Source organism: Trichosurus vulpecula, chromosome 6, assembly GCF_011100635.1.
Source record: "Trichosurus vulpecula isolate mTriVul1 chromosome 6, mTriVul1.pri, whole genome shotgun sequence".
NCBI lineage: Eukaryota > Metazoa > Chordata > Mammalia > Diprotodontia > Phalangeridae > Trichosurus > Trichosurus vulpecula.
The window spans coordinates 154,461,113-154,483,265 of record NC_050578.1 but is presented as its reverse complement, the minus strand read 5'-3'; the positions used below and the strand labels follow the sequence as shown (position 1 = coordinate 154,483,265).

Here is a 22,153-nt window from a genome sequence, read left to right as displayed (position 1 = left end):
ATAGTGCTACCAAAGCTCAGTCCATTATTCTACCCAAGAATCAGCAAGCTCTTTAGTCCTAAGCAATCAATAGGGCTTTGATGGAACTAAGATTTTCCTGGAGGAAAAAGAAAATGGGAAGGAAAGTGGGGGTTAAGGAAGGGAGAGAAATGGAAATAATGGGGGGAAATGGAGAGGAGGCAAGGATTCTATATAGAGGAGTGATAGAGTACCACCTCAGATGCCCCAAAGTGTAACTAGGCCTGAAGATTGCCCACATCTGGGTCTGTCCACCAAGTAAGTCTGTCCTCTTGTCTAATTCCATTATTTCCTATGCCACCCAATTAAATAAGCATTTGTTAAGCTCCTCCTATATGTAAGTTTCTAGGGATGTAAAGACCTCGACAATCTTATCCTTGGATCCTACCAAATTCCTTATTTCCTTACCAAAAGCTTTATCCTTGCTTTCCAGTAGTTTGTAAATGAATAGGGAGAAAGAGGCAAAGTATCTAGAATGCAAAGGAGAATGGGATAAAGACACAGGACAAATCCAGGCAAAATGCTATGAAAGGTTTAAGGAAGAAGAGATTCTTTTTTTCACCTGAGGGGATCAGACAGGGCTTCATGGAGGAAATGGCACCTGAGTTTGACTTCATATTAGGTGTTCTTAACCTTTTATACATCATCATCCTTTGGGGCAATTTGGTGAAACCTGTAGACCATTTCTCAAAATAATGCTTTTAAATTCACAAAACAAAAATATGTAATATTGCAAAAGAAGCCAATTACATGGAAATATTATTGTCAAATTTTTTTTCAAGAGAGAAGCTTGAGTTTATTGAAAGAACTAGACAATTTACCAGATGATCTGCTTCACCGTCCTCTTCCAATTTACCAACAGTTGACCTTTCATATATCATGTGTGTATATACATTTATGAGTGTGTACATAATCTCTATATCTCTATCCATCTATCTATCTATCATCTATCTATGCAAACATCTATCCATCTATCCACCCATCTATCTATCTACCTATCTATGCAAACATCCACTTGTCTGTCTATCTGTCTGTCTGTCTGTCTTTCTGTCTATCTTGTTTGCCGTCGTCTCTTCCATTAGATTGTAAACTCCTTGAGGGAAGACACTGGTCTTGCCTTTCTTTGTATTCTCACCATGCTAGCACAATGCCTGGCACATGGTGGGTGCTTTACAAATGCTTCTTGGCTTGGCTTGATGCCTCCTTGTACAATTCTTTCATCTGTTTAATGGAGATGGTAATCCTTGAACTATTCACTTCCCAGGATTCTGTGAAGTACTACATATCTGTGAGCTGTTCTTATTACCTCTTTCAAAATATTTTTTAAAAAGATCCCAGACCCCAGATTAAGAACCGCTGCATTGTAAGGAAGGAAGTGGTTTCACCCAGGAGACCTGGACCAAGGGGGGAAGCATTGCCATAGAATCTAAGTTCCTTGAAGGCAGGACAGTTCATCTTTTGTCTTTCTGACCTGAGTGCCTGACCTGCCTGTAGTATTTAGTAAATATTTGTTGAGTGAAATTGAATTGTGGAGGAGAATCCATTCCAGGAATGAACACAAGTGCAGAGATAGAAGAGGAGAGGGCAGGAGAGTAGGTAGAGAAGAATATGAGGTAAGATCCAAAATGCAGGGTGGAGCCAGATTTTTGATATTCTGACTGTCAGGTTTAGGGGTTTAAACTTTTATTTGGTAAGTAATGAAGAGCTACCAAAACATTTGAAGTAAAAGAATGACTTCATTAGAGCAATGTGGTTTATTAGGACAATAGCTCTAAAGGCAGCTAGGTAGAACAGTATGTAAACAGTGGTCCTGGAGTCAGGAAGGCTTGTGTTCAAATCCACCTTCAGACACTTAATAGCTGTGTGACCTTGAATAAGTCATTTTACCTGTCTTTGCCTCAGCTTCCTCAACTGTAAATTGTGGTCGTTAATTGCATGTACCCCCCAGGGGTGTTGTAAGGATCAAATGAGGTAGTATTTTTAAAGCATTTAGCAGAGCAGCTAGGTGGTACCGTGAATAGAGCACCAGCCCTGGAGTCAGAAGGACCTGAGTTCAAATCCAGCCGTGGCTACTTGACACACTTACTAGCTGTGTGACCTTGAGCAAGTCACTTAACCTCAATTGCCTTGCCATTCCCCTCTAAAAAAATATTAGTGCATAGTAGGTTTTGTATAAATGCTAACTATTATTATTAACTCATGTTTTAGTCAGCAATGTAAGAATCAATTAACAACTATTTAATAAGCACCTACTATATGCTGGAGATAGAAAGACAAAGAATGTGAAATGGTCCATTCCTCAAGGAACTCAGGGGCCATTTCTAGTCATCCTGCCTGTGTCTTACCCCTGGACTTTGATGACTCTGGAGGAGAGGGTGAGGCTGATGCCTCACTTAAATCCAATTCATTTGCAAGTCAAGACATCACCTTCCTGATGTCATCGGTCCTCTTCGAGAACAAGGACAGACAACAACAGTAACAAGTAAGGAACTCACATACCACCAGGGGAAGTAATATATACATATGTAAGTAAACATGTTTTGTACATAGAGACAGTCCTAGAGCGGGTAGACAAAGGCACCATCAATCAAGATGGCAGATTCCTATAAAGGCATTTCTGAGCGCTAAAGGGTTAAGTCCTCCAGAGCTTGGCTTCTAGACCAGGTAGCAGGGCAGCTAATGAGCAAAAATCAAAGGAGTGAAATAACATCTGTTGCCTTCATCCACTCACATGGCTAGTGTCCTTGTTTAGGCCTTCACTTTCATTACTTCTCACCTGGATAACTAATCTTCCCACACTACCCGCCTCCCTAACCAGCTGCCGTAGCAGTATTCTTAAAGAAATAAATAACTAACTAAAACAGGCCTGAGCATGTCAATCTTTCACTTAACAAGTTCCAGCAGCTCCCTGTTGCCTGTAGAATCAAATCCAGACTCATCTGTGTAGCGTTTAAAGCCCTTCACAAGGTGACTCAAACGTACCTTTCCAGCATTAGTATAAAGCCCTTCCTTCTATGGTTCACCCAAACTGGCTTCTAAAATGGCTCATTAAAGAAAAGGTTGGTGAACATCTAGAAGAGAAAATGTTGATTAGAAAGAAACAGCATGGCTTCATCAAGAACGGGTAATACCATACTAATTCTGTTACTTTTTTAAACAGGATAACTAAACTAGTCAATGAAGGGAATGCTGTAGCTACAGTTCACCTATGTTTTAACACAATTTTTGGTATAATGTCTCATACTATTCTCATGGAAAAGGAGATAGATCCAGGGGTGGAAAACCTGTAGCCTTGAGGCTACCTGTAGCTTTCTAGGTCCTTGGGTGAAGCTTTTTGATGGAGTCTAAGTTTTACAGAAGAAATCCTTTTTTTATTAAGGGTATTTGTTCTGTGAAGGTTGGATTCAGTCACAGGGCCACACATGAGGACCTAGAGGGCCACACGTGGCCTCGAGGCCGTAGGTTTTCCACCCCTGGATAGCACAATTGGCATTCAGAATGAATTGGATGGCCAGATTCAGAGTAATAGTTAATGATTCAATGTCAGTTGGTCAGGAGTTCTCCAGTGAATTGCCCCAGGGATCTGTGCTTGGCTCAGGACTACTTAATATTTTTATCAATGACTTGGATAAGACATAGATGGTATCCTTATCAGATCTGAAGATGATGCCATGCTGGGAGTAATAGCTAACAAAGTGGATGACAGAATGTGGATCAAAAAGGATCTTGACAGAATAAAGCATTTGGCTGAATAGAATAAAGATAAAAATTCACTAAAGATAAATGTAATCTTTCACTTAGGTACAAAAACACTTTACAAATATAAGATGTAGACGCACAGAGGGACAGAAACTGTTATGAAAAAAAAAGATCTGGCTGTTTCAGTGGGCTGAAAGTTAAATATGAATTAGCAGTTCGATGCAGCAACTCAAGAAAATGATGGCATCTTGGAATGTGCTAAGAGGTGCATGGCTTCCAGGAATAAGGGAAGGTGATAGTCTGACTGAATTCTTGTCCTCATCAGACCTCCTCTGGAATATTGAGTTCAGTTCTGGGTGAAGACTGGAAAAGAGAAGAAGTGTGAGGAGGGTCGTCGTTATGTTTGTCCTTTGTTCTCGAAGAGGACCATGGCATCAGGGAAATGATGATATGACTTGCAGTTGACTTTGATTTGAGTGAGGGAGCACTGTGCAAGGTCATCAGCCTCACTTTCTCCTCCAGAGCCATCTGGGTCCAGTGGCCTGATATTCATCAGGATGACTGGAGGTGGCCCAGGATGCATGGGTGAGGAAAGAGGGGAAGAAGGAATGTCAACCCTTTATTTTCTAAGGTTATACCAGTGGAACATGGCGCCTGGCAGGTTCTACCAAGCCAGAAGGGTTTTGAGTTTGGAGGGTGACAATCTGCTTTCCTTCTAAGGACTAGCCCAAGTAAATTAAAAGGGAGAGGAAGATTCAAACCCAGGTCCTACAATTCTAGGGCTAGTGCTTTTTTGATGGTACAACACTTCCTCATTCTAGCACCTTTCACACAATGGTCTTCACACAGTAGGTGCTTAACAAACATTGATTTCACTTAACAGAATTGAAGTACACAGAGACTTTTTATAAATTGGGTAGTAGGATATATTTTTTCATTTAACAAATACACAGAATAGATCCAGGTTGATGAGTAAAATTACTCTGTACTGTGGCTGTCCTGTATTCTACAGCTAACTTTGTTGGAATTCTAATAATGACCTCTGTCTGATATCCTAGAGATGGTGTTCTACAATCAGTGGTGGTATTATTTATGTATTTGCTATAAGAGAGGAATAAGATTCTTCTTGAAGGCTTTCCTTAAGAAGAATTGGAGAGATTAAGTTTTCTCTTTTTTTTTTTTTCTCAGCAGTACAAAAGAAGAGGAAAACATCAGTAGTGCTCCCCATTTCTTGACACCAGAGCTGGAAATTCCCATTTTCAGAAATAAAACTTTGGTGCAGAGGTGTGTGGATGACAATAAGAAGGCTGCCTGGCTTTTGAGGATAAGGTAAGCCATTTTGGGGGTGGGGGTAAGGTGGAGGTATCTAGTATAGAAGAAGATCACTTCAAGCTTGGCATTTGCTTTCCTCTCCACATGACTGAGTCTTGAGTCTTCTTCAGCTTTCTCTGTTGCTGGCGTAACATATGGAAAAATCAGAATTCAGCGGAGAAATGGGTTGTGGCATTTCAGAAAATGACAAGATTTAGATTCTCAGCACCTATGGATGACTAGTAGCAATCACTACTTTTATCTTCTAAAAATCTCAAAGAATGATTAATAGCCTTGGGAAGTAAATTCAATCTTGGCAGTGTACATTCTTAAACTGTGAATAGTAAGTACTACATGTTGAAGGACTAACTCTTCTCTCTGTCCTCTGGGACAAAACTATGGCCTCCCTCCTGATCCTGGACAGCTACCTCTTCAGAAGTCAGAATAAATGAGAGTTGGTGTCTGGATTAGAGGACAGTGAGCAGAGCTGAGGGTGGGACCCTGACTATAGCATCTGCTGATGAAGCAGTGATGATCGGTGTGGAGGGTACTTCCCCAGACACAGGATCAGGGTTTTTATAAGCCCAAGCCACACACACTATGAGGTGGCTTGTAGTTTAGTTAATATTTCTTCCCAGGATGCACCATGTTTCGATCTGTAGGGGAAAAGGGACCATTTCATACCTTGTCGAACCTTCAATTTCATCCCATGCCATAACAAAGATAGGGAACAGATGCCTTTTCCCTCCATTAGGAAATAGTGCCATGATTTTTGTAGAACATTTTGTTCCCAGGCCACATGGTCTCATCTCACATAACACAGAAAAAGATACATATATATATATATATATACACATATATATATAACCATCTATCTGAGTCATTTGGTGTGTTGTAGGACTGGGAGGTTTGACAAATATTTAACATTTTAAATTTTCTTAATGTATTTTTAAGGAATTATTTTAAATATGGAGTCCATCTAGTTACTTGTTGAACTATGAGTCTCAGCCAGGGCTTTGTTGAGAGTTTGACGTCTGTGTGGTGGGTAGAGAGCAGTCACTGAGGTCACAAGGAGCAAATACAATGTTACCTACCAATGATGGCTGGGAGCTGGAATGATCTGTTTATCAAAGGAGAAAGGATGGAGGTAACTCAACTCTGTCCTAGGTACATGAATTCATTTTCCCTACCTCAGTCTCTCCTTCTTTTCGTTTGGTTGTTGAATAGCATCCCCTTTAGGACATTCCCCTTTCCCCTCCCCCCCTCCCAACTCATGAACCCTGTTTGGATCCTTGGTGGGAGGAGGAGCAACTGCCCCTATCTGGGGTTGTCTCTGGGGCTTAACTCAAAGCTCTTACCTCACAACCTTTCAACCAAGTCCCAACCAGTTCATTTACCTTTAGTAGTCAGCCAGAGAATCTAGTTGGCTTGAAACAAGAGCAATAAAGACAAAATATTTCCCCCATAAACCTGGAGCACGCTTTCCCACAACCAAACATGTTACCAGTAGGAAGAGAGGGAACAGATACAGAGTACAGTAGCAGAGAGGTGCTCCCAATGAGACCCAAGAAATTGACACCTTTGGTACTGCAGGGTTATGGTATCCTTTCCTGGTGTCTGGTGGGACAAGTTGCTCGGCTCTGCTTCCTGGACCTCCCCCTTGACTCACGGAGGTCAACCACTTCAGAAATCACACTCTTCAGAGCTCCCACTTATAGAGGGTGTTTTGATTTTTAAAGGGCTGTCAGGGGTACAAACCAACTCTTGGCCAGCCAATGCTGAGCTGCCTTGGAGTTCCACCAGTTTTATTCAGAGAACATCTTGGCACCTTTTAAAGGTACAAAATATAGGCCTTTCTTTATACTTTTAAATCTTACAACCCCCATTGCCTCTGTTACCTGTCCCTTACCTTTGATGATTTCATTGTCTGAGCTGTTGGAAATCAATTGCTTAGCAGTATCTTTGATTACGATCCCCTAAGTCTCTACACAGCCCTGCCTCACTTCAATCCAATTCACTTGCAAGTCAGGACCTCACCCTCCTGATGTCCTTGGTCCTCTTGGAGAACAAAGGATGAGCAACTACAAAATAGCAGCGACAACCTCCCTAACTCTAATTGTTACTCAGCAAGCTTTGTATTTTCCTGTAACTTCCCAGATCCTTTCATCTCTATTCTAAACATGACCCCTCAGGCTCTTGAGTTTTCCCTTCATTTCTTCCTGAGTTCCTATTTGTCTTTTAAGCCTCTTTCTCTGCCCCCACCTCCTTTTTATTTTACTAATTGACATAATTTCCTTCCTGTAGTCCCCAAAACAAATCTGCAAATAAACGAAAGCCTTCTTCCCCTACAGCCTAAAAGTTCTCTTTATTCCCAGTGTCATCTGCTTCTTAGCCACTTCTTTTTGCACCATTAATTTCTCGTTCCTTTTTACTTTAGCTTTTTGGTGCCCTAATCATGTACTTGCATTCCATTTGTATTCTCGGAACATAAGAGGAGGATTTCCGAGGATGAATGCCCCTTTGGAGTATTTTTCATGACTGCTCACTCTAGGAGGTCCCACCTCCTTCAGTGCTGCTGCCTCCTTCCTCCTCCTTGAATCCTTCCTTTTCTAATTAAGATATTTCCATGTGCATTCCACCTTCCCACAGCTCACTCCCAAAGTTTCCGTTTTCCCCATCCTTCTAGTCCCCACCATCCCAGAGTACTTAGAAACTATTTGTGGAAGAAAGAGCAATTTACATTTATGTAATGGTTGGAGAGGCAGAGTAGTAGTAGAAGACAGAAGACTACTAGCCTTGAAGTCAAAAAGATCTGGGTTCAAGTCCTGTTTCTGACACACAGTAGCTGTATGACACATTGGCAAATCAGTTAGCCCCTTGGTGTCCCAGGAAGTTCTCTGTTCTATTAGAATCAAGTTGTCAGTCTCCCCTTCTTCAGGAATTGACTGGTGAAATCACAGGGTGTGTGTGTGTGTGTGTGTGTGTGTGTGTGTGTGTGTGTGTGTGTGAACATGTATCTGTGCAAAGGTGGCTAGCTAGGTAGTGCAGTGGACAGAACCTCCAGACTTGGAGTCAGGAAGATCTGAATTCAAATCTAGTCTTCGACTTATTAGTTGTGTGACCCCAGGCAAGATGCTTAACCTCTCTGCTCCAGTTTTATCATCCTTAAAATGGGTTGTCATAAGAATAAAATGAGATAAAGTATTTTGCAAACCTTAAAGCATTATATGAATGCTAGAAATTATTTTTAGGGCAGCTAGATGGCACAGTGGATAGAGTGCTGGGCTTTGAGTTAGGAATTCAAATCCCACCTCAGATACTTACTAGCTGTGGGACCTTAGGCAAGTCACTTAACCTTGATTTGCCTCAGTTTCCTTTAAAGCATTGTGCAAACCTTAAAGAGCTATATAAATGCTAGCTATTGTTACTGTACACATACACACAAACATAGGTATATATACATATATATGGAAAGACAGAGGCACATATGCTGCTTTTTATGCTTATTTATATTTTCGTGTTGCCTTAAAGTTTGCAAAGCACTTTACACATTCTATCTCATTTGATCTCTACAAACTCTGTGAGGTTAAGTGCCACAGGTACTATTATCCCCATTTTACAGATGAGGAAACTGAGTCTCAGCGTGGTTAAGTGACTCACTTGCCCATGGTCATACAACTAATAGGTGTCAGAGGCAGGATAGAAGAATCTAGATCTTGCTTCATGCCAAATCCTGTGTTCTTTCTACTACAGCACGTTTTTTTTTTCAAGGAAGAAAAGCTGTGTCTCAAACCCTACTGTATTTTCTTCACTGCCCTAGTATCCTGCGACACCTAGACAGGAGAGTCAGTAAGTGCCGGGGATTGTGGGTTTGTTCTTTTCCGCTGCCTCTGAATCTCTAACACACAACACTGATAAAATAGTAACCAGTGTTAGGGTAGGACGTAGAGCTGGAAGGGACCTTGGAGGCCCGTGTTTTACTGATGAAGAAGATGAAGCCCAGAGGGATGGAGTGAATTGGCCAGTCGCAAAACGACATCAGAGGTAGGATTGTTCAAATCCTACCAGGTCTTCCTACTCCTTACCTATTGCCTCTCATTTTTGTTGTTGCTGTTCAATCCGTCACATCCAGCTCTTCTTTGGGGTTTTCTTGGCAAAGATACTAAAGCGATTTGCCATTTCTTTCTCCAGCTCAGTTCTGCAGATGAGGAAACTGAGGCAAATAGGGTTAAGTGACTTGCCTAGGGTCACACAGCTACTAAGTGTCTGAGGCCACATTTGAACTCAGGTCTTTCTGACTTTAGGCCCGGCACTCTATCCACTGCACCACGTCGCTGCCCACTGCCTCCAAACTACCCCTTTATTTTACAGACGAGGACATTGAAGCCCAGAGATGTTAAGTGACTTGTCAGAAGTCACATAGGTAATGAGGAATAGAGCCAGGGTCTTAATTCAGGGCTTATGATTCAAGTCAATCGCTCTTCTTTCCTTGCTGCCTCTTTGCTGAGTTTCCAAATATTTTGGGGCCAGTAATTTCCATAGCAAGGGTTCCTCCGGTTTTTGCGTTAGGAGGTTAATTCACAGCCTCTCAGCCCCTGGTTACTGATAAGCTCACCCACACCACCACAGCTAGAAAATGAATAAAATGCAGGCAAACAAAATCCTCCCTATTTTCCAGGAGTGGGAGGTTGTCTTGGCAAGGTACCAGAAACGACCATGTGTCATTCATTTTGCTGTCGAGGGTTCCAATTCATTTATTTTTCAATCTTTTCTTATTGTTACACTTGAAGGGCCCCAGATGATACATCGAGTTCCTGACAACTCTCTCTAATTAGAGCTTCTGCAGGGACACCTGTTCAGGAGCGCCATTTTCCTTTTGGCCAGGAGTAAGTTCCTCTCCCTTGGAAGAACAATTCCAAATTCAGATGCTTTGACTTACATGGAAATGTGTTTTGCATGACTACACATGCATAACATATGTCAAATTGTTTGCCTCCTCAATGGGAGGAGGAGGGGAGGGAGGGAGGGAGGGAGAGAATTTGGAGCTCAAAATTTGAAAAAAAAAGAATGTTAAAATTGTTTTAACATGTAATTGTGGAAAAATAAAATATTAGACTGAAAAAAAATTGAGATGCCTGTTTTCCAAGAATGAAATGTTGCTGCATCTCTCCTTGCTAAACCGACCCAGTATTGGTTCTGACACTCAGCGTGGTGCCTCAAGCTGCCTCATCCCACCCTCTTTTCACCTCACGGTCCAGTGGCTTTAGAACGCCAGTTCATTTCATCACTCCAGTAAAGCTATAATTGATATTTTGGCATCAGGGCAGATGGAGAGTATATTGCAATCATAAAAAACAAAGCATAATCTTTCCCAAGGGAATCAGACATGATACCAGCTGTGTGAAAGATGAAAATTTGAGGAGTAGTTTTCTTAGTCATTGTTTCTTGGAGGCAACCTGTTCCCTCCTCCCTCCCCTCTGCTAATAAAACACAGGCTTGCCTCTTGGGAAGTGCTTTTGGAAGGAGTCAGTGGAGGGCTGAAATGGGACTCCTCTCCCCATCTGCCAGATGGAACACTGGACAAGATGCGGAGATGAAGCTGGCAGAGAAATGGGGAGCAGGATGGCAAACTTGGTTCTGACAGGCATGGAATTTGAGATCAAGCCTATTGTGGCAGCTAGATGAAAGAGCAACCCGGTCTGAGGGTTGGAGCCTGGGAATTAAGTTCAGCAACTGGTTCTTTGTTTGATTCAACCTCTCAGAGCCCCTTCTGCGTGATGCCTGGGGTGGGGGGGGGGGTCTTCCTCTGAAGATGCGGTTGTTTAGTATTTATGAGAGAGCAGCTTTGGGCTGGTAGCATCCCAGTGGACAGAGTAACTTATGCATTATTGCCTTTATCACCTCACAGTGGCATTTATTAGATAAGCTAAGGGGAAGGAATGAACATTTGGATAGTACCTACTCTGTGCCAGGCACTGTGCCAAGGTTTTTTTCAAATATCAACTTATTCAATCCTCACCGTAACCCATTCAAGATATTATCTCCATCTTATAGTACAGGGAACTGAGGCAAACAGAGGTTAAGTGACTAACATAGGATTATCCGGCTAATAAGTGTCTGAGGCCAGATTCGAACTCAGGTCTTCCTGACTCCAGGTCTAGCTCTCTAGCCACCGCTCCATCAAAGGCCTCAATGTGCTCGACAGGACAGAAAAATGACTGCTTTTCTTCAGGGTATGACTCAAGAATCTGTAAAAATCTATATGCTCTGTAATAGTAGTTCTTAAAACTTTTAGTCTCAGAGCAATTTATAAATTATTGAAGATCTTCCAAAAAGCTTTTGTTTATATGTATTTTCTATCAATATTTACCATATTAGAAGATAAAATGTCTTAGTATTATTATGAAATAAGGCAGCCAGGTGATTGAGTGAATAGAGTGCTGGGCCTGGAGTCAGGAAGACCTGAGTTCAAATGTGGCTTCAGATACCTAGTAGCTGTGTGACCTTGGGCAAGTCACTTAAGCCTGTTTGCTTCCATTTCCTTATCTATAAAATGAGCTAGAGAAAGAAATGGCAAACCACTCCAGTATTTTTGCCAAGAAAATCCCAAATGGGGCCAGGTCACTTGAAACTACTGAACAACAACATTATTATGAAAAGTCTTGACCTCATGGACCCACAGGGGTCCACAGACCACACTTTTTCTACGGAAGTCTGGAAGTCCTACCACCAAAGTTACAGGTACATTAGACAACAGAGGTAGGGCAGTATCTCTGTAGGGACCCAGTAAAAATGCGAACATGTTATAATGGAGGGACTTTCTAACCTTTCATTGAATCATTAGCATGAAGTATGTTAGATTAGCCTATGGACACCTTGGGCAGAGATAGGGTAAGATGCAGGAGAGGTCAGTTTCAGTGGAGGACTAAGAGAGAGAGAGGTACAAGTAGAAAAAAAAAACATTGTAGTGACAAGCTCTGGGTGGCGTGTTGTCCAGGGACCAGTCACCCTAAGGCTGCCCTCCTGGACCTTCAGTTATAGCTTTATCTCTGTGAGCTTCCATCTTCTCATCTATGAAATGAAGGGGTTAGACCAGGGGGAACCTGTGGGCCCAAGGCCACATGTGGCCCTCTAGTCCTCAAGTGTGGCCCTAGTTTGAATTCAGTCAAAGGGCCACACTTGAGGACTAGAGGGCCACACATGGCATGGAGTCTGCAGGTTTCCCACCCCTGGCATTAGACTAGAGGATTGACCTGAGCTTCCTTCCAGCTGTCAGCCTAGGATCCTGATCAACACACCACATAGAACGGGCACAACAAAGACAGTTTTGTCCAGGACCAGATGTAGTGTTGGAGAAAACCAGATGAACCTGATTTGGAAATCTCCCTGGAGTCCTTGGCCTCCTGTCACCTGCTCTGACCCAGAAAATGGCTGATACCATTCCCTAGTAGCTTGGGGCTAAGACTAGGCAGGCAGGCTTCAGGCGTGGCTTCCAGAAGATGAGAAACAAAGGGGCTTCTACTTAAGCCCCCAAAGAACTGGCTGGTCACAGAGCTGATGAGGTTGCTCCCTGGGGGAGAAGCAAGGCCTTTTCTGTCTTAAAGGACCCCCTATCCTCATTAAGCCACGCCTTAAACTGTATACAGAAACCCTCTTTCTTCCAAAGACTAAATACTAGAAAAGTCAAACAGCAAAAAATTCCCCACCCCCATGGCTAAAATTTCTGCCTTCTGTTCAAACCAGCTTCCAGGTTAAATTGGCTGAATTAAAGCCAGGAATTCTATTTGCCAACTTGGGCTGCAGGAGTTGTCCAAAGAGGCTCCCGTGTGTGACTGTTCTTAATCTGAGCTCTAAGAGGATTCTAAGAGGAAGGGATGGAGAAAACCTGAAATTCCAGGGAGTGCTTCAGTCTGCGTCCTATTGGCTTATTTTATTTTATGTCCCAATCTGTGATTTCCTGCGGTTTGGTTCTGAGACATTAAGACACATCCCTAGCATTTGTGTGGCCCATTAAGGTTTGCCAAGGGCTTCACATACATTGTGCTATTTGATCTCCACAACAATTTTGTGAGGTGGGTGCTATGATTGTTTCCATCTTATAGATGAGGAAACTGGGCCTCAGAGAGGTTAAGTAACTAGCCCAAGGTCACACAGCTAGTAATGGTGACTAGGACAGGATTCAAACTCAGGCCTTCCCAACTCAGGTTCAGGACTCTATCTACCATACCTCACAGAGACTTGTACACACACACACACATATACACACACATGTGTGTGTATGTATATGTGTATATATATATATACATACACACATATATGTGTATATATATATATGTATATATGAGAGGTGAAACTTGAACCCGTATCTTCCTGACAATGAGCCTCTCAGGTTGACTTAGAGGGAAAAAGGGGTTTTTTGAAGTATTCAGAAAAGTATTCAACATTTTTGTTCCATCAAGGCAATGTGGTGTCATTGGAAGAGTACTGAGTTCAGGTCTTACAGCTTGCATAGCAGTGCGACCCTGGTCACTTAATCTAGCCGTGCCTCCGTTTATTCTTCTGTAAAATGGGAATGCACATTGCCTCACAGGGTTATTAAGAGGGATAAGCAAGATAATGAGTGTAAAAGTTCTCTAAAAGCAGAAAATCCTGAATGAATTTGAGGTAATAGAAAAGCAGGAACGTCAAAAAAGCAGGCAGTTGTGGCTTTAAAGAGAGTGGGGTATAGAGAAGCCTTCAACACTTGCTTCTGGTTTCATAGATAAGGGTACAGTAGGTGGCTCAGTGGATAGACCGCCGGGCCTGGAGTCAGGAAGACTCATCTTTCTGAGTTCAAATACAGCCTCAGACACTTACTGGCTGTGTGACTCCGGGAAAGTCACTTAACCCTGTTCACCTCAGTTTCCTCATCTGTAAAACTAGCTGGAAAAGGAAATGGCAGCCCACTCCAGGACCTTTGCCAAGAAAACCCCAAATGGGGTTACAGAGATGTGGACATGACCAAACAACAACAAAAGGAGCAGGGCCAGAGCATCAGGGATGGCTGGATTGCCTCATAGAGCAGCACCCCCTTTGCCTTGGTTCTGATAACCAGTTGTGAAGTCCAGTCAGGTGAGAGGAAGAAGAAAACACACATTTATTAAGCGCCTCCTGTATACCAGGCACTGTTAAGGGCTTTATAAACATTCTCATTTGATTGTCACGACAACCTGTGAGGTATGTCCTAGTATTATTCCCATTTATAGTTGAGCAAACTGAGGCAGAGATTAAGTTTCTGGTGTTGGATTTGAACTTAACTCTTAATGTCCCTGGGTCCAGTGCCCTGTCCACTGTGTCACCTAGAGGAGCCTTTGGCACATCATGTTCTGTGCCCTCTCTTGCAGTGAAGGCAGCTGTTTCTGTACCTTTTCATTTTCCCTCATTGAATTGTGGACAGAGAGAAAAGACATCCTCAGCTTCGTGGACTATATTTACTGTGCCTCTCGGTGACAGTGAGCGCACACCCCCTCTGCCAAGCGGAGGGTTGGCTTCTGCCTCCACATACCCAGGAAAATCTATGGGAAACAACAGTATAGTTTCTTCCTGGGAAATAATTTTAGCAACATGCAAAAAGTCAGCCCTGTACATGATTCCCTTGTAGACTATGTATTCTCAGGCTTAGCAAGAAAAAGTCAGCATCTTCTCCACTTACTAGAGGGATGTTGACATTTTTGAGAGCCATTCAGTTATTCCCATTAACACTGACAACTCAAAATATGATCCCCAGTTCAAGTTATTCAATCTACCTACGCACTCCTTTCCCAGAACAAATACTACCTTCACATTGCAGCACTTGTATTGCAACTTTTACCATCCGAAGGCGTTAGGAGATTTTATTTCTCCTGGAAATGAGGAGCCAAGTTCTAAAATGTATTTTTAAAAACATCATATTGTGATACAATAAGGAGAACTTCCACATGAGTCCATCTCTAGGGACTAGTTTTCTTTAGGGAAGAGTTAGGTGGAATTGATGACAGCCAGAGGTGGGTTGGTTTGGCTGTATCTGTTTGTGACAGAAGGAGGTCGCTAGACAGGCATCTGTCAGGTAACTGGGATGCAAGTGCCTCACACCAGGATGGAATACATGCTGTTGTTTGAAACTGGTGAAAAGACACACAGCTAAGATAACATGGAGCCCAGCATATAGAAAGTGATTAATAATTGCTGTAGCTGTTTATAACTCAATTAGAACTTGCTGCTTATTAAGAACTTGGAAAGTCTTCTAATTTGCCGTTTCTTTTAAATATGCAACAAAGTTTGTGAACTGATTCAACCATTTTGGAAAGCAATCTGGAATTATGCCCAAAGAGTTATTAAACTACCTAGACCCTTTGATCCAGCAATACCCTCTAAGCCTTTGTGCAGGTCTTCTCCTGGTCTAATTCTCTCCACTTCCCTGCCTGCTGAAATTCTCCTTCTTCCAGGTTCTTTCAGATAACACCTCCTCCTCCGAGCACCCCCCCTTCTCTCGTTTCTTATAGTACTTATAGACCACACTCTCCTTTGATCTTATCCTTATTCTATCAATCATATTGATTTGTGCACCTATTTATTACCCCCTTAAGCTCCCCACACAAACTCACACCCACTATCCTCAGTGCCTTGCATAGTGCCTTCAATATGGTAGATCCTTAAGAAATGTTATAATGGAAATATTAAAATCAGAGGTCATTCTCTTTTATACTTCTTATTTACTGGTTAGATTCATAGTTAGCACCCTATAAAAGCTCCCACAAGACCAGGGACTCAGGCCCAAAAAGACCAACTGGTCTTTTGGGTCAGTGTCAAGTATGATCAGAGATCTCTGAAATGCCACAAATCACCATATTTCCATGTACAGTGATTTAGGGAGTTTGAGTTGACTGCAGCAAGTCACACTTGAGACAAGTGTGATACGGCTGCCAAAAAAGACAGACTTCTTAAATTTACGGATGCAGTAGAGCTGAGATGGGATATATTTAATTCGTTGAATGACAGAATCAGGTTCTCAAAAAAATCTTAACAACCTGGGACAATGGGCTAAATCTTACAAGATGAAATTTAGTAGGAATAAATAAAACTTTTTTGAACTGAGGTAAAAAATGTACAAGAGACACAGAAATGTGATTAAACAGCAGTTTACCTTAAAAAAAGGCTAAGGTTTTTAGTTTATTGCAAGCTGAATATGAATCAGCAATGTATTCTGCCATAGACAGCCTCCAAATCTATTTCAATATGTAATTGTATTACTAGACAAAGAGTGTCCAGAACAAGTTTGACCCAAACCCTCTAAGAGTTGAGTAAATACACTGCTGCTAATGACTTAACTTGACTGATTGAAGATTAATGATTATATAGTATTAGTCTGCCATGGGGTGTGCTTAGGAAAAGCAAACACTTTAAGAAGCACTCAAGTGTTCATTTTTATAGTAGGGACGTTCTAAGTGTAAGTTTCTCATCTGGTTTTGTTCTCTTCACTCTGTATCAGTTTATATATGTCTTCCCACGTCTTTCTGAAAACTTCTCTTCGTTCATTTCTTACAACATAATAGGCCTCCATCACATTCATAAACCACAATGTTTAAATAGCTATAGGCATTTTCAGATGAGGTCATTGTATTATTAGTTTTATTTGACTGTTTGACTTTGGTACAAGAGACTTCTCACAAGGTAAGAGTTATCTGTAAATATTCATTTTTTTATTTTTTGAGATTTTTTATTTTTAGTTTACAGCACTTGGTTCTACATAACTTTGAGTTCCAGATTTTCTACCCTCCCCCCCAAGATGGCATGGAATCCGATATATCTTCTACATATAACTTTGCATTATTTATCCAATAGTCAAGTTGTAAAGAAGAATTATGACCAATGGAATGAATCGTATAAATATTTATAATGTAAAAACAAAACATAAAAAACTTTGAAAAATTATGTTTGACCAAGACAAAAGAAAGAGGAAAAGTGAACAGCATTCAAGTTAAGAAGCAGCTGCTTCAAAGTAGTACCACAGGAAAGCTGGGATGTTAATTTTGCAGAGACCTTTTGTTAATTTTTTGCTTGGGAGGACCCAAATTATAACCTGCCACACTGTAATTAGCTCTCCAGGGTGGCTTACTACCAGAACTTTTGATGATGAAAGGGAAAATGTTACAGTTTTCCTTCCCATATCACAAAGGAAGCATTTCTCATTATGCATCCATTTCTTAATTCCAGACCTCATCCTCCACTATTGGGGGTAGTGCAAGCCCTAGATTAGAGAACCATTGGAATCCCTCTGATTTTAAGTCTTCCCTGATGTTGTCACATGTGGTGATGCTGCCCAAAAGGAGCACAGCTGAAAGAGAACTTAGAAGTTATCTACTCTACCTCTCTCATCTTCATGAGGAAACTAAGTTCCAACAAGTGATTTGCCCAAGGTCACACAGGGAATAAATGGTAGAACCAAGATTCTAACTCAAGTCCTGAGACTCTGAGTATAGCGCTCCAAATTCAGTGCCTTTTCCACTGTGGGGATTGTAGCGTAGCATAACACCCAGCACATAGTAGTCCCTTAGTAAATACTTGTTAATTGGTTGGTTGATTGTATCACACAATTTAAGAGAAAAGAAGAAAACAAGTATTTACTAAGGGACTACTATGGCGCTGTGCTAATGCTTAACAAATATTATCTCAGCTGAGACTCACAACAACCCTGTGAGGTAGGTGTGACTGTTATCTCCATTTTACAGTTGAGGAAACTGAGGCAGATCATGATTGACATGCCCATGGCAACACAGCTAGTAAGTGTCTGGATTTGAAGTCAGGTCTTCCTGACCCTAGAACCAATCTCTATCCATTGAGCCACCTAGATTCTTAATAAAAGCACGCACTTTCTAATGTAGAGCAGTGGTGTCACACTCAGAAATAGGGCCACTAAACCATGTATAAGGATCCCTTTGGCTGCATATCGACTTGGAAAAACCACAAATTAGCATTATCTGTATTTGATTGTATTTTAATTTATTTTGTTAAATATTTTCCAATTCCATTTTAATTTGAGACAGTATTCAAAATGTTGCTCTTGCGTAGAGCTTCCGAATTTTACCCCTCCAGTTTCAAATCTAGTTGTAGATGAGTTAATTATGCCATGCTCCATATGTTTGCTCTGTCAAGTGCAAAATGTAGAAGGTTGCTGACTCCAATTTTCCATCCTAGATACCCAAGCCATTTATAGCATAGGGAAACTCCACAGCACAGGAAGCTGTTGGCTTAATTTCCTTCTTACACTGAATCAGCATATGCCATAACCTCTCAGAGTCCCAGCCCAAGGGGTTTATATGGTTAGCTATGTTTTTCTAAATACAGCTTACAGAATGTTTGAGAGCAACTGATCTCCCGACTAGGAATTTCTCCTGTGAAAACTCTTCAAGACCTTTTAAACTGTATCTGAATGTGAGCCTACTATGCATTCAAAGAAAGATAAGCCTCATCATTCTTTAATGAATCAGCTGGTTGTGCAGGGAGGTGTACTTGCTGGGAGGACTCACCTCCCTGAATAATGTAGGCTGAAGAATCTCTCTCCTCTTAGGGAAATTGTTAAGTTACCTTTCTGTGACCTGGCTTCTTTTAAACACAGAAATATTTGAGGCATGAACACAATTTAAACAATTACACTGAACAACAATTTACACTGAAAAAAATGACTTCTGGCCGGTATGCACAGGTAACAAGAAGAGCTTACAACACTTTTCCGAGGGATTTGAGCTGCCTTTGTCGGAATTGACTAATCTGGACAAATCTAAAATTCACCTAAGTACCTTCAACTTTTTTCTGAATTGGGTTCATTTGAACTAAGCATGTGACCAACTCCTTCCCCTCCCCCACATCTTTTAACCTCATTAATTTGAGGATAGAGTTTGTCAGTGAGCTGCCTTTGCTCCTACAGTTTCCTGTTCCAGGGATATCTCCCCACCGTCTCTATCCCCTCTCCCTAGATTCCTGTATATTCTTTAAATCCCTGTTCAAATGCTACCTCCTCCAGGAAGCCTTTCCTGATTGCTCATCCTCAAAAAAAAAGTTAAGGATAGCCTTTTCCCTCTTAGATCTCGCATAAGACTGTGCCTTATGTGACATGAATTATTCTGATTCTAATTGTTCACACATGTGGTACAGCCTTCAGTATACTCCAGACTCCATGAGAGCAAAAACTGGTCCTTCTCTCAACCTTCTATCCCTTCCAATACTTTTTTCAAATTTTTTTTGAGCTGAATTAAAATAAGGTTTGATAACAAATGGGAAGGGCATTAAATTGGAAGTATTTTACAAACTTTAGTAACAATGATGTGAAATAATGTAACATGGTTGATAGAAGGCCAGCACCATGGTCAGCATCGTACTAGCTTCAGGTCCCATCTGTCATCTTCGACCCCAGCAAGCCCCTCACCTCTTAGAGCCCTTTCAAGGCAACTCTCTATACGAAATGATACATTCCAGAAGAGTTGCAGATCCATATGAGATCAGGCAGTTTCCTTTTCATCCAGTCTCCCTGGTTGAGGACCTGACTTTGCCATTCCCCTACATGATAAATACCAGAAGCTCCCTTATTGCTGCTTGGATCAAATATAGAATAAAAACTCCTTTGTTTAACTTTTAAAGCCCTCCACAGCTTTGCTTCAGTCTGTCTTTTTGGCTTCATTCTCCATTACTCCCTCTCCCACTTTCTGCAATCTAGCCAAATTGTCCTCTCTTTTTCCTAATAGGAGAGATTCCGCCCATATCTCCATACCTTTGTGCTAAGTATTCTCAGTGCATGGCCTCCTCCCCTTAGCTTAGTAGAATCCCTGTCTTTCTTTAAGACACAGACTAAGCCCTGTGTTTTACATGAAGCCTTTCCTGATCTCCCCATTTGCTAGTACCCTCTCTCCCCAACTACTTTGTACTTATTCTGCATTATAATTACAAAATAGTTGTCCCCTTCACTAGAATGTAAGCTCCTTGGGATAAAGGGTTATTTTCTTCATTGCATTTGAATCTCACAGAACTTAGCATTGTGTCTGGCACAACTATGATGACTCTCCCACAGTCACCCAGAAAACCATCTGGTTGCCTACAGAGGATCAGACCCATGTGAACACAGCATTTTTAGCCTGGGTGAGGGAGAGAGACCCAATCTTAAAAAAATAATGTAAGCATGAGGTTTGCAAATCAACCACATTTACTGAGCAGCTCTTCTGGGCACAGAACACTTGTGCTAGGTACTTCTAGATAATGAAGTAGATAGAGGGCTGAACTTATAGTGAGGAAGACCTAAGTTCAAATCCCACCTCAGACATTTAATAATTTTGTGACTGATCAAGCCACTTAACTTTTCTCAGCCTCAGTTCCCTCATCTCTAAAATGGAGATAAAAATGTCACCTCCCTCCCAGGACTGTTGTCAGGATTAAATGCGATAACATCGGTAAAGTGCTTTGTCAGTCTTAAGGTCCTATATAAATGCTAGCTATTATTATTAATAATAAGCAACATGAAATAACTAATAAATGAAATTATATATGGAATAATTTTACCATATATGTACATATTTGTGTCTAATGGTAGCCATCTCTAGGGTGGAAGGAGGGAAGAAAAAAAAGAAATTTACATGATATTTTTATTATATATTTAAAAGGAATAGCAAGTTGTATATAATAGATTTGCAGTTTCATGTACATCATCTTTTTTCTTATTATGCTATGTTATGGAAATGCTTGTTTTTATTCCACAGATTAAAAATAAGTAAATACATATATAATATTTTAAATATAATAATAAGCAACATGAAAAAATAAGTTATGTTGACATTTTTATAAAAAGGTTATAGGATTAGGAAGATGAAAGTCACAAGAATAAGGCAAAAATATCAGGCAGTCCCTTGAATTGGTAATAGTCTCCCTAGAAGGAAAATAGGTGGCAAAATTAGTGTCAGTACAGTTTGCTGCTGATGACATAGTAAGAGAGAGAGAGAGAGAGAGACAGAGACAGAGAGAGAGAGAGAGCTTTCTTTTACCCTTACTACTCCACAAGCTCAGTGGCAGTGACCAGGAAACAGCTCAATTGATGTAGTCACAGAAAGTAATGGGCAGACAATAGAAGTAATGAGGTCATTAATAGGTTAAGTATAAAGTTACCTCTGATCCGTGGCATCCTTTTATGAAATGTGAAGGAGGGCTCCCTGCCTTCAGTGCTTTCTGGGCTGGCAGACTTAATTTTTTTGACATATTTCCACATTAGTCATGTTGTGATAGAAGAATCAGAACAAAAAGTAAGAACCACAAGAAAGAAAAAAAAGAGGGAAAATAGTATGCTTCCACCTGCATTTAGACTCCATAGTTCTTTCTCTGGATGTGGATAGCATTTTTTTTATCATGAATGCTTTGGAGCTGTCTTAAATTATTGCATTGCTGAGAAAAGCTAAGTCTATCAAAGTTGGTTATCACACAGTGTTGCTGTTACTGTGTACAAGGTTCTGCTCACTTCACTCAGCATCAGTTCACACAACTCCTTTCAGGTTGTTCTGAAGTCCACCTGCTCGTCATTTTTATGGAATAATAGTATTCCATTACATTCATATACCACAACTTGTTCAGCCATTCCCCAATTGATGGGCATCCCCTCAATTTCCAATTCTTTGCCATCACAAAAAGAGCTGCTATAAATATTTTTGTACATGTGGGCCCTTTTTTATGATTTCTTTGGGATATAGACCTTGCAGTGGTATTGCTGGATCAAAGGATTTTATAGCCATTTGGATGTAGTTTCAAATTGCTCTCCAGAATGGTTGGATCAGTTCACAACTCCACCAACAATGCCTTACAGGCTTAACTTTTTAAAGGCCACTAGGCATCTAGCTAATCTTTGGCTAGTCAGTGGACACCTGCCATTGTTCTCTATGCTAAAGACAAGTCAGTCACATTTGGTTAAGAAGATAACATGGTAGTAAATTTTGCAGTAAATTTAACATGGAAGATTTTGCAGTAAGTTTAACATAGGTTGACTCAGGTATTAATACTTTATTACCTCTGTTATAGGCCCTTTACTTTATGTGATTACATTAACAGAGCTTAGAGGGAAGCTAGCTCTCTCCTCTCA

The 22,153-nt window shown here is 41.0% G+C and overlaps 1 protein-coding gene across 1 annotated transcript in view; it reads left to right on the top strand.

Annotated features, from left to right (window-relative positions):
- Nucleotides 1-4,905: 4,905 nt before the first annotated feature.
- CRACD (capping protein inhibiting regulator of actin dynamics) overlaps nt 4,906-22,153 on the top strand; it is a 159,308-nt gene continuing 142,060 nt past the window's right edge. The window contains exon 1 of the mRNA XM_036763740.1: nt 4,906-5,046. The gene's annotated coding sequence lies outside the window, so the exon portion shown is untranslated. The remainder of the gene's footprint in view (nt 5,047-22,153) is intronic.